The following is a 13,892-nucleotide window of genomic DNA, read 5'->3' as shown; positions in this document are numbered from 1 at the left end:
ATTCTACAGTTAGTACAGCGACAGTCTGGGCACTGATAGGTATGATAATACCTATTGTTTTTGGTAGAAATATCCCCCTCTTAAGCTTTCTTTTGATAAATAATGAGTGTATTTATGTTTTGATTTGTATTTCTGATAGGTTGATTGCGGTTTGGATGAAAAGTGATGAAAAAAGGGCTGAACTGAAGAAAATGTCCACCGACCTTCGTGTGTTCAAATACTTATAACTTTTTGTCACGTTATCGGAATCAAGCGAAATAAAAGGCATTGGAAACTAGACATCTCAAGCTTTCCGTAGACGCTAAAATCGTGCAAATCGGACGTCGTATGGAGATTTTGGAATCATTCCACGCCTAGGCGCAATATTTGTGCACGCCCAGTATCACTTGTGCACGCCCAGTCCAGCGAGTTGGGCGTGAATTTGAAGTTGTGCACGCCTAGGATTGCGCCTAGGCATGCGCCTAGGCGTGCGCCTAGGCGTGGTGCGCCTAGGCGTGAATACAACGCGCCTAGGCGCACAAGACAGTTTTTTGGTATGTTTTAATTCGCGAACTTGCCGAGCCGCAGGACACTTTTTAGACCTAGAATAGAATTTCTGGGGAGCGAAAGCAGAGGGGGAGGCGACTCTTGGAGCTAGGAGGAGAGATTCTTCGGCTCAACTTGGATCTACTCAACTAATTGGGTTTATTCATGATTTTCTCATCTCTCCTTTTGTGTTTTTCTCTCATTATGTGTAACTAAACCTCTTGTGCCAAGGCTAGGTTGAAGCCTTGGGTTTGATGACTTTGTTTATGACTTGATTTACATATATATGAGTTGATTTGGGTATAAATCTTGTGTTTCTATGTTTGATTGCAATTTCTTCATGCTTGTGGTGTTTGGCCAACACTTTAGGTTTTTGGATGAAATTGTTTGGAGAATTTGCTTAGACAATAATATATCAAGTAGATTATGCTTCTTGAAACACTTGATTATGAATGTGTCTCCCTTTAATTAGGTGACAATTTGTATGAATTCTAATCTCCATAGAACTCCATGAATTCCTATGCATGTTTAGACCAATAAGATGGCTAGAATGTATTTAGGAAGATCCGACCTAGACCAATAAGATGGCTAGTAATCGATTTTAGGGAGATTTGGCTTAAGTGCGCTAAAACCGACTTAGGTACGGATTCGTTATGCCCGAATTAGCAAATATGTGTGTGAATTTGTGTCATTGCAAGTCATTTCCCAAGGGGGATTCCAAAGCCTTGGTGTTCATCTCATTCATCTCATTTGCATTAGTTACATCTTTATTCTAAGAAAATACCAAAAACACTTTGCTATTTGCTTGTTTTAGTTTAATTACCAAACCAACAATCTTGAGTTGAACTTTACTTTTGATTGCATTATATATACATACATACAAATATACATTTGGATTAGACATAACACCGTCCCTGTGGATTCGACCCTTGCTTATCATTGTGCTGTAGTCGCCGACTAGTACACTTGCTAGTAAGGTTAATTTAGACCCAACCAAGTTTATGGCGCCGTTGCCGGGGATGGTAGCTTACGTTTGATCCATTTTTATTATTTGTCCATAATTTTTTTTTTTTTCTTTTCCTTTGTTTGTACATAATACTTGTACATAATATTTGTTAACTAATTTTGCTTTTGTTGGCATATGCTTCAAGATGGAATATCCTCCACCATGTGCTTATCAGGGAGCAGGTTTTTATGGGTCGAGCTTATATTTGCAAGGATATAATGCAAGGACAACTCCTCCAAACCATGCCCCATATCCACCATGCAACTCCTTCTCCAACACTTATAACTCTGGAAGGTGTGAACAACCTCAATTCCTATGGAACAACTACCAGCATCAATTTGTTCCTACACAAGCAGCACCACCACCATTGCTTGAGCAAGCACAAGACTCATCTCTACAAGACGTACTAAATGCATTGGTTACGAGTACCCAAAAGTTGAAAGCAAACACTCAAGCTTGTAGAGAGGAGATGTGTCAATGGGCTTCACCACCACCGCTTGAGCAAAGACATGAGTCATCTTTGGATGACATACTCGATTCCTTAAATGCGAGTACCCAAACTTTAGAAGAGGCAACGCATAGGATGGTATCAAGCAAGAATCAACTTTACCAACCTATGATGAAAACAAGTGAGGGGGAATGTATATGTGAGACAACTCAAGCAGTTACATTAAGCAGTGGCAAAGAGTTGGAGCTTAAAGGAAAAGTTGAGTATAATTATGTGGATGAAGAGGAGTATGAGATAATGCTTCTCACTTCACTTTCGGAGATGGATCCACCAATGAAGGAGGGCATGGATTTCGAAGAATCAAAAAATTCTCCATCAGCTGCAGAATGTGAGATAGTTTCAATCGAACAAGAAATTAGCGGACCTACATGGGTTGAGCAAGATATAGAAGAGAAAGCTCTTGTCGATTTTGAAAAAAATTTGAAAGCTGAAGATTTGGAGAACAAGTATGATGATAAGGTGGAGGAAGAATGTGATAACTTTGTAGAGAGGCATGAGGATAACACACTCCACAATCAGGTGCTATTACCATTTGAAGCACAATTCATTGACTTTATTGGAGTTGAGGAGCCTAATGTAAATCTCAGTGCTTCCATAATGCAAATCCTGGAGGAAATTTTGCCAACAAAGAAAAAATGGAAGCTTCAACAAAGCATGGAGAGCTACATTGCAAGATCATTGAAGAAGCTTCCCCTCTACTCAAAATATCTCTTCCATTGGCATGGAAAACTACAATTTCAACCAAGAGGGCCAAAGGAATTTAGAGATAGAATCTTTTTGATGGGCACATCAAAGAAGGATGTTTGTGCCCTATTTATTGAGCCACTGCAAAGTGGTGGATCTCGTCTAGCTGAAGACAAGAGGAGGGTGCATATAGACATTGAAGAATTGTGGCCAGGCCAGCACCCCAATCCACTCGATGCATGACTCCAACCCCCAGGTTGTATTGTTTCAACTTGTCCTCTTTTTAGTGCATTATTACATTGTTATGTTTTGCATTGAGGACAATGCATTCTTTAAAGTGTGGGGTGGTGGACTGCATATGGATTATCTTGTGCAAAATTTCACATGATTTTTGTAGTAGCTGAATTTAAAAAAAAAAAAAAAAAAAAAACAAAGAAATTGAAAATTTTAAAAAAAAATTTAGTGCTTGAATCTTGCATATTTATGGGAATTTTCTGTTGAATTGAGTGCTATATTGAAATGCAGCTAATCTTGGTTTGTGGAACCCATCATATCCTTCTATATGCTTGACGTCTACTCTATTGCACAATCACCGTAATTCACCTGCACGAGAATGTGTGCTTGTGGGGTATGACTTGGGTGAATAGATGTTGGATGTGGACTTTCTCTAAGATGATCTAGAACACCGTGTTAGTTATATTCTTGGCACTAGTTAATTACATGCATGTTAAAAAAAAAATGAAAAAAAAATAAATTTGATGATGATTAAAAGCATGTTCCGCTCTTGTGATCTTACCGAGTAACCGGGGCTCTTGTCTAACCAACTCGAGTTTCGCGTAAAAAGGTAAGACAATCATGATGAACATACTAGGCTAGCTTAACTTCGAAGCCTTTTCAACTCGAGTGATTGATCCGAGGCGTGCTTTATCACATAATGCCCTAAACCAACTGGTTGGGAGTCATTGGTTGAGAACTCGTTACATGGGTTGACTAGAAAGCTTAAAGGAGTGAGCATTGCACGGGCCTAGTAAAAAAAAAAAAAATTAAATAAATAAAATAAATAAATAAAAAAAAATAATAAGAAGAAGAAGAGAAGTATGTATATAAATAAAAGTGCCTTGGTATTACTACTTGACTGTTCTTGGAATTCTTGGAATGTGACTATGTTTGGCGCCTATGAACTCTTGGAAGCCAAATAATTATACATTTCTTCTTTGCACGCACTTAATGTAGACGAAGTGATTGAGTAGACGGATAATCTTCATTGAGTATATGTTTGGATGAAGTGTGGGGTCTCCACATCTTTTTGATTGCATGGCATTGATGTATATTGTTTCGATTCTAGTGATTTCCCTCCCATATGTTTGATTTGAGTTATCTTGAAACGTTTGTGGGTGTCGTTCTTGTAAGCCCTCAGGAGACAAAACTCCTCCACTAGGGACACCTAGGGGTTTAACGGCTTGTTGCATATGCTAAATGCAATCGCGATTCCTGCGTTAGTGAGTTAGGATGTTAGTTGGTAGATGTACTTTGTTTAGTTTTACTTGAGGACAAGTAAGGTTTAAGTGTGGGGTGTTTGATAGGTATGATAATACCTATTGTTTTTGGTAGAAATATCCCCCTCTTAAGCTTTCTTTTGATAAATAATGAGTGTATTTATGTTTTGATTTGTATTTCTGATAGGTTGATTGCGGTTTGGATGAAAAGTGATGAAAAAAGGGCTGAACTGAAGAAAATGTCCACCGACCTTCGTGTGTTCAAATACTTATAACTTTTTGTCACGTTATCGGAATCAAGCGAAATAAAAGGCATTGGAAACTAGACATCTCAAGCTTTCCGTAGACGCTAAAATCGTGCAAATCGGACGTCGTATGGAGATTTTGGAATCATTCCACGCCTAGGCGCAATATTTGTGCACGCCCAGTATCACTTGTGCACGCCCAGTCCAGCGAGTTGGGCGTGAATTTGAAGTTGTGCACGCCTAGGATTGCGCCTAGGCATGCGCCTAGGCGTGGTGCGCCTAGGCGTGAATACAACGCGCCTAGGCGCACAAGACAGTTTTTTGGTATGTTTTAATTCGCGAACTTGCCGAGCCGCAGGACACTTTTTAGACCTAGAATAGAATTTCTGGGGAGCGAAAGCAGAGGGGGAGGCGACTCTTGGAGCTAGGAGGAGAGATTCTTCGGCTCAACTTGGATCTACTCAACTAATTGGGTTTATTCATGATTTTCTCATCTTTCCTTTTGTGTTTTTCTCTCATTATGTGTAACTAAACCTCTTGTGCCAAGGCTAGGTTGAAGCCTTGGGTTTGATGACTTTGTTTATGACTTGATTTACATATATATGAGTTGATTTGGGTATAAATCTTGTGTTTCTATGTTTGATTGCAATTTCTTCATGCTTGTGGTGTTTGGCCAACACTTTAGGTTTTTGGATGAAATTGTTTGGAGAATTTGCTTAGACAATAATATGTCAAGTAGATTATGCTTCTTGAAACACTTGATTATGAATGTGTCTCCCTTTAATTAGGTGACAATTTGTATGAATTCTAATCTCCATAGAACTCCATGAATTCCTATGCATGTTTAGACCAATAAGATGGCTAGAATGTATTTAGGAAGATCCGACCTAGACCAATAAGATGGCTAGTAATCGATTTTAGGGAGATTTGGCTTAAGTGCGCTAAAACCGACTTAGGTACGGATTCGTTATGCCCGAATTAGCAAATATGTGTGTGAATTTGTGTCATTGCAAGTCATTTCCCAAGGGGGATTCCAAAGCCTTGGTGTTCATCTCATTCATCTCATTTGCATTAGTTACATCTTTATTCTAAGAAAATACCAAAAACACTTTGCTATTTGCTTGTTTTAGTTTAATTACCAAACCAACAATCTTGAGTTGAACTTTACTTTTGATTGCATTATATATACATACATACAAATATACATTTGGATTAGACATAACACCGTCCCTGTGGATTCGACCCTTGCTTATCATTGTGCTGTAGTCGCCGACTAGTACACTTGCTAGTAAGGTTAATTTAGACCCAACAGGCACCGCCACCAAATGGTCTTTTTAAGCTTAATGTTGATGGGGCATGCTTTAATGACAAAGGTACTTGTGGGGTTGGTGGTGTTATGCGAGATGATAGAGGTCAAGTAAGCTTCGCCTTCTCTTGTTATAGGCAAGGAATCCTAGACCCGGTGGCAATTGAGTCTCTTGCTGTTCTGGTGGGGCTACAAGTAGCCCAAGACAGAGGTTTTTGTGATTTTCAGCTAGAGTCAAACTCAGCTATAGTTTGTCGCTTCCTCTCTGACCGTTCTTTCCACCGGACCCCCGCGGGAGCGGTGCTTCAGTCGTGCGAGTTGTTAATGGATAATTTAGGTGTCCATTTCTGTTCTCATGTATCTCGAAATTTGAATCAGGTTGCCCATTTCATGGCTAGAAACTCTCATCGCACTCTAGGTACTAGAGTATGGATCGGGGAGACTCCAGCTTGGGCGATGTCTGGTTTGTAAGTTCTGTTTTCTATTGTGTTATAAAATTTCATTTCCTATGAAAAAAAAAAAATGATCTCGGGATATATATTTAAATCAACTTATAATTTGCCTTTTATGCAGGAAATGAGACGCTTGAAAGGTTGGCGTCTTATGGGATGATAGCAAACTTCATGGTTTATCTGTTAACGTTTTTTCACATGAATCAAGCACCAGCAGCTAACCTAATCAACATTTGGATGGGTGTCACAAATTTCACCCCTTTGCTTGGTGCTTGCATTTCTGATACTTTGATCGGAAAGTTCAAGACCATTGCTTTTGCATCCTTCGCATCTCTTCTGGTACATATCTACTTGCATGACAACATCAAATATAATATAAGACTAAGCTTGGGAAGACGATTCGGGGTTGTTGGAAAGAGCTGAAATTTACAAAATTTTCTATGAAATAATATTTTTCTCAATTACCGCAAATCCTCCTCCGAAAATTAGGTCTAAAAGTGAGTCGTCTCCAACGTCATTAACTGACAAGAATGAATTCATCAATGTTAGGGACTAATAACATTTACGTTAACGGCATGGCTGCCACAATTGCATCCTCCATCCTGCAACTCACTACAGCTACCACTTGGTCATCATTGCAAAGGCCCCAACAATCTTCAATTTGGTATGTTGGTCCTCGGACTCGGCTTCCTAGCCATCGGAACAGGAGGAATAAGGCCATGTAACATCCCATTTGGTGTCGATCAATTCGATCCAACAACAGAAGTAGGCAAGAAAGGGATTGCCAGCTTTTATAACTGGTACTATATCACAGCTACTGTGGTGTCCTTGATTGCTTTAACTATTGTGGTTTATATCCAGGACAACGTTAGCTGGGTCTTGGGTTTTGGTATACCTACCATTCTCATGGTCTGCTCGATTGTTCTATTCTTCGTTGGGACGAGAATATACGTCCATCAACCGCCCCAAGGCAGTCTCTTTTCGGGTATTGCTGGAGTGTTGGTTTCTGCCTATCGTAAGCGTCGGCTTCTGCTTCCTGAGGACGGAGAGAATGATGTTAGTTTCTACGATCCTCCATTGAAGAAAGCTATTTTGTTGAAGCTCCCTCTTACCAATCAGTACAGGTAGAAATTTCAAATTTGCATCACTACACCTTGCTTGATGTTTTGATGAAGTTTAATTCTTTAAAATTCTTTCTAATATAACGATGACATGCATCATTTAATTATCGGAAGCATTACGTATCCTTAACAAACTCAAGCATATTCAGCCATAACATGTAAGAACGAAATTCAATGTAATTAGATAACGTAATACTATTATAGTCGGTTATGGACGAAAATATTAGGGATATAAGTCATTTTTCGTTTAAGTATTGGGTTTACGTGATTTGAGTCAACTATACAGATCACTTGTGTGGTCCACTTTAGGTTTAGATATTATATGCAGTGTTAATATTAATAATTTTCAAGTTACTCAAATCTAGATTTGAGGATATAATAAAATAAGACGGCATCAACTTTTAGTGAGATATGAAGAATAAATTAGTGATATTCATTTTTTGTGTAAGAGTGAATTTTATTTAATTTCTATATTTGTTTGTCGCGGGTATAATCTTACATTGGTCTAGCATAACCCAAGCCGATTGAGTTATAATAAGTAAAGTCAATTCCTCTCAAATTAACAACGTGTTTTCTGGGTCTAAGACTATGGCCCATGAAGAACAAAGAAGACAATATTGGGGACCGATATATTCATACTGAACCGATAAATTCAAATACAATATTATTAGCGTGTTTGGTTTGAGAGTTTCAACAATTTATGGTGAATTTTTTGATGTTGCTTCTACCTATACTATGCACATGCCAATACCACAAATGAACCACATAAATTCTTAGCCTTTGTATTAGTTTGTTTTAGGTATTATTTACTGCATCGAGTTCAATTCCTTATGTACAGTAAACTCAGTAATTTTTTTTTTTATAAGCTACACTCAGTAATTATTAACGATGGGGTTGATGATGTCTCTATTAGGTTCTTGAACAAGGCTGCCATAATAGAGAAAAACTTACCTGTACCCTGAACGTGTTTGTGCAAATCCATGGAGGCTATGCAGCATTCAACAAGTGGAAAAGCTCAAATGCCTATTAAACATAGTACCAATATGGTCTGCATGTATTATTAGCTTCATTTCCATGGCACAACAAAGCACATTCACCATATCACAAGCTTTGATAATGGATAGACACCTCGGACCCCATTTTAAAGTCCCCGCAGGATCCATGATCATCATAACAATGATCACAATCGGGGTTTCGGTGCTATTCTATGACAGAATCGTCGTTCCATTTCTTAAAAAACTTACAAAAATTGAAGGCGGAATAACAATTCTCCAGAGGATGGGAATTGGGGCGATATTCTCAATCCTATCAATGGTAGCTGCCGGAATTGTTGAGAGAGAGAGAAGATCACGGGCCAATTCGCAGCCTCAATCGCCAATGTCGGTCTTCTGGTTGTCTCCACAACTTGTCCTCCTAGGCTTATGCGAGGCATTCAATGTTATTGGACAAATTGAATTCTACAACACAGAGTTCCCTGAGCATATGAGGAGTATTGGTAATTCAATATTCAGCTGCTCCTTTGCTGGTGCAAGCTACCTCAGCAGTTTAATGATTACAATCGTTCATCATTCAACCGGAACTCGTAACCACCCCAATTGGTTAACAAATGATCTCAATTTAGGCAGATTGGACTATTTCTACTTCCTCCTGGCCGGGTTGTGTTCTATGAATTTCATCTATTACCTGATCTGTGCCTGGAGGTATCGGTACAAAACCATTGTACAAATGGAAGATGAACCTTACCTTGATTTCGAGCAGATCAGCGCAGTCAAAGGTTGAAATTATATATTCTATGTATGAGCAGAAGCATGTGAAGGGTGTTAATGGTGTAAATTTTCTTCTGTTTAGGAAGAGATCGAGGAGTGTAAGATCCTCCCCTACAATTAAATAAATGGAACTTTGTTTGTATGGCATTCAGCTCATATGCAATTAAATTTTGCATGAACTGTTAGAAAAAATAACTGAGCTCGTACCTCGTTCAGGGCCAGTTCATGTTCTCCAGTTTGTTTGCTTCCCTTTCTTCACTTCTTCTCTCATAGATAGGTTTGTTTGAAACGTAGACTCCAGGGGTTGAGTCTGCTCTCCATGTCTCAGTCTCCTCTGTTCATGGGCCTCAAGAGATCCAACAAGTTCCTTGGGTTTCAAGACAGTGAGATCATTCGATTCTTCTATAACTGCCACTACCATATCATACATCTCTGGTAGGCTGGTTAGCCCCTTTTTTAACAATCTTCTGATAAGATACCTCTTCACCAAGGGTTCTCATTTGATTTATCAAATCTATAACTCTTGTATAGAATTCTTCCACAAACTCTACTTCCTGCATTCTCAAGTTTTCAAACGCCCTCCTCAAGTGCAAATAAATTCATTGTAGTGCAGATAAATTCACTGCAGAGCAGATAAATAGTTTTTATGCAGTGCAGATAAATCCATTACAGTACAGCTAAATTCATAGGTAGTGCAATTAAATTCATTGAAATGTAGAAAAAATATATGCAGTGTAGATAAATTAAATTTATATTAGATTTTTTCGTCTTAGAATATATAGATGAGTGATTTTGTTTGAAAGAGTTTTTCACGTTGATTGAGAATATATAAATTTTTTTCCAAATTCCTTCATATATTTTGAGAGATAAATCGTTTTGAAGTTTCATTTTAAAAAAGAAAAAAATGTCAAAAATGATGATGGCATGCATATAATTATGTTATTTTATTAAATAAAATGGGGCATATATGTCATTTAATCAACTGTGCTGTTATAATTAAATTTTTTGGTTGTCCCTATTGGAAATTGCCCCAAAAAAGAAAAAGAAAAGAAAGAAAGAGAAAAACACACAAACGGCCATCTCCGGATACTCTCAAAAGATATTATATTACACCCAGACATCGCCAGATGACCGTCAAACAATTTCGTACTCCACTGATCTACACCGGGTTACAAAGATTGAACAAAAAAAATCACATAAATTATACCTTAGATGTACATCAAGAATATTATTTTCTCCTTTAACAAGAGAGGCTGATCTCCCTCAGATCTGAGAATCTCATCACTAGAAACCAAGTATATGTCGCCGGAGCACACCAAAAATACTGATGATCAAAGATCCGTGACGGATGGAAGAGATCTAGAGCCGGAGAAGAGGAACCCTGCAAAATCCTAATTCAACACACAAACGAAAAAGGAAAATTGATATTAAAAAAAAGAATGGGCAGATCTATCCCGTGGAAGGAGGAGGAAGAGGTAGGGAGGAAAAGAAGAATTGAATCTCTCTTCCTCCTGTACTGTTGTTGAAGATGAGAGTTGAGAGGTTTTTTGATGTAGATTGAGATTGAGATATTTCAGTTAAATATTTTATTTTGGTATTTTAAGAAATCAATTGTTTGTAAATCAATTAGTATTATTTTTTTAGTAGTCTAGTATCTTTTTTATGAGGAGTAATATTATATATTTACTTTTAGATATTTGTTTCCGGTTAGAAGTGTCTAGGGTTTGATAAGGGTTTCGTTTAGTTTACTATTTAAGATTGTAACCCTCATTGAGGAATGGAGAGTCTTTGATTGAATAAAATTAAGAGACGGCTAGTTTTTTCTGATTCTTTGGTATTCTTTAGAATAAACAAAGTTTTGAAGCCTTAAATCTGGTATTTGTGTGTCGAATCAACAGATTTAAGTAGACTTGTTCCTAGTATTCGTGTGTCGAATCAACAGATCCAAGTACGTGTTCTTTCCATCACGTCGCGCTGCATCATTTTTATCTTTTAGAGAGTTTTTTTAGAGAGAGTCCGACATCAAAATATTCTTGCTGGATATCATTTATGTAAAAATGAGAATGTTGCTCATCTTGCACATATTAATCATCTAACAATTAACATATATGATTGTACATATTATCATTGTTGTAAGTAATTATAACTTAAAATGTTATATATGGCATCCAAAATAATTTGGTGGCAAGGGATCCTTTGTGGTATTTTTACATGGAAGTCAAACCTTCTATTCATGCCGGAAATGAATTCTCAATTGATCTGGATTCTAACACGGGAATGCTCAACACTGTATATAAATGGACTAGGAATGGCCAGAATTGTGCAACCAAAATTCACCATATAGTTTTCATTCTTGACAAGCACAAAGGTAGGAGGACACATTCTACCAACCCCATCACTGCCATTCCTACCAAGGAAGGAATAACTTTAAACATAACAATTTGCTTGGATAGGCTCTTTGCATCTTTCCAAAATGAATGGTGGATGAGACTAATTGCCCTGACTGGGAAGACAGCATAATTAGTTGAAGGATTGACGTAGGACTGTTTCACGTGATATCAGTCCATTATAATAAAGATAAGTAAGGAGGAATGATGGATACGACCTACATAACAAGGCACAATTATATACTATAAGAATAAATATTTATCAAACAAAAATTTTATTTATTTATTTTGGAACATAACACAATTATTATAATAAATAATTTTATGGTTAGATGTTTATTTTTATTTGTTTTGGAGCATCGAAAATGACATATAAATCAAGCTTTTGGTAGCCCAAAGCAGCCCAATTCTAGGTGGCAAGTCTAGTCAACAATCCTATGTGGATAAATTTTGAATTTTAAATATTAAACACAAATAGCCACTCTCTCTCTCTGCACTTCCCCTCACTCTCGCGTTCCCTCTTTCTCTCCTCTTTTTTCCTCTCACTGTCGGAACCAAGGCCGATCATCCAGTCACCGATCGGGGGAACCGACCTATCGATCTGAAGCGCTGGAGCTTCATAACTCATCCCCAACCTTCGTTTGTTGCCAACAATCGCTTATTTCGCCAGAATCTCGCTTGAAGTCGTGGCCAACGAAAGCTTTGGAGCTCGATTCGACCATCATAGGCCACCCATCCGCTAACCACCACCACTGTTGAACTTGCCTTAATGAGCTCTACATATTTCAGATCTTGGACGACCAAAATAGTCATGGGAAAGTGAAAACCCATTTGTGACCCGGTTTTAATCCCAGACAGATTGTTATTTCACTATTTTTAATATCAGACAAATTGTTATTCCATTCATTTAAAACAACGATTTAGTTATTTTAATTTTTAATTTTATTCCATTGATTTTGAGTGTTGATATATGATTTCTTATGGTTTTAAATAATGATATGGTGGTTAATAATGAAGACATTGCGTTGAGGGATGAATGAGGTCGTTGATGGGTTGAATAACAATAACACCAAGGTGGTTGAACGAATAAATAATATAATTCAAATAAATCACAATGGATTACAAGTAAAAAAAAATGATGATTTAGTTATTCCACTGTTTTAATTCAATGAAATAAGCATTGGTCTGGAACAAAATTGAATGGAATTAGTTATTCCACTATTTTAATACAATGAAATAATCATTGGTCTGAGACAAAATTGAGTGAAATTAGTTATTCCACTGTTTTAATTTATAGAATAAACATAGGTTTGAGACAAAATTCATTATTTTCTAAAAGCACAATCCAAAATCCATTGTTTTTTAAAAGCACAATTTAGAATTCATTATTTTCTAACTGTTTTAAGTCAATGTTTTTCACTGATACGAAATTATATATTCCATTGTTTTAATTCAATGAAATAAGTATTGGTTTGGGAAGAAATTGAATGGAATTAGTTATTCCACCGTTTCAATTCATGGAATAAACATAGGTCTGAGACGAAATTAATTGTTTTATGAAAGCACAGTTAAGAATCCATTGTTTTTTAAAAGCACAGTCCATAATCTTTTTTTTTTTTAAACACAATCCAGAATCCATTATTTTTAGTCCAAAATTCGTTATTTTTGAAATTCCATTGTATTTGAAAACAATGGAATTAAGAACGACCAATTAAAACCCATTCCTATTGACAATAGATCTTGTTGGAAAGAGCTTTATGTCATGATTCTGAATATGTAAATTTTTTTCCCAATCTAACATATATTTTGAGAATCAAAATATTTTAAAATTTTGTTTAAGAAAGCGAAAGTCAAAAAACAATGATGTCGTCCTGAGACTTAAAGCGTGTTGTTTTAAAGAAATTGGGGTATTTTTGTCACAAAAATCATATTTCAATTTTGTACAATCATCAAATGTGTCAACATGCCAAATAGATTTGGACTACCTTGAGCTACGAAGATTGGGCTATCTAGATGGAGCATACCTTCTTTTTTTTGTGACGTTTTTCTTTTTCTATTGTTGACGGAAGCATACCTTTATTCGATCGATGTCCTCCAAGAAATCTTTAGTCTCTATATTCCCTATATATAATTATAATTATCATTATGATGATATATATATATATATATATATATACGCATACACTTGAAGAATAATTTAAGAGACCTGGCAGGCACTCGAGGATGAGATAAGTGTTTATAATTGATTCTCCAGTCCCATTGCCCCAACACATGCATCTCATGGCATGATATATAAATAGGACACTTACCTTTCCATGGATTCCAGAATCTGATCCCTTTTACCCTTCCATTCACTGAAAGTGAAAGTCATTCAGTATTCAACTTGCATGCCACTT

General features: G+C 36.9%; 1 pseudogene; it reads left to right on the top strand.

The window, feature by feature from the left end:
- Window positions 1–6,347: 6,347 nt before the first annotated feature.
- Window positions 6,348–9,207, top strand: LOC119999610 (annotated as a pseudogene).
- Window positions 9,208–13,892: the final 4,685 nt, after the last annotated feature.

The sequence above is a fragment of the Tripterygium wilfordii genome, chromosome 6 (assembly GCF_013401445.1).
Source record: "Tripterygium wilfordii isolate XIE 37 chromosome 6, ASM1340144v1, whole genome shotgun sequence".
NCBI lineage: Eukaryota > Viridiplantae > Streptophyta > Magnoliopsida > Celastrales > Celastraceae > Tripterygium > Tripterygium wilfordii.
This window is presented reverse-complemented; position numbering and strand designations above follow the sequence as displayed.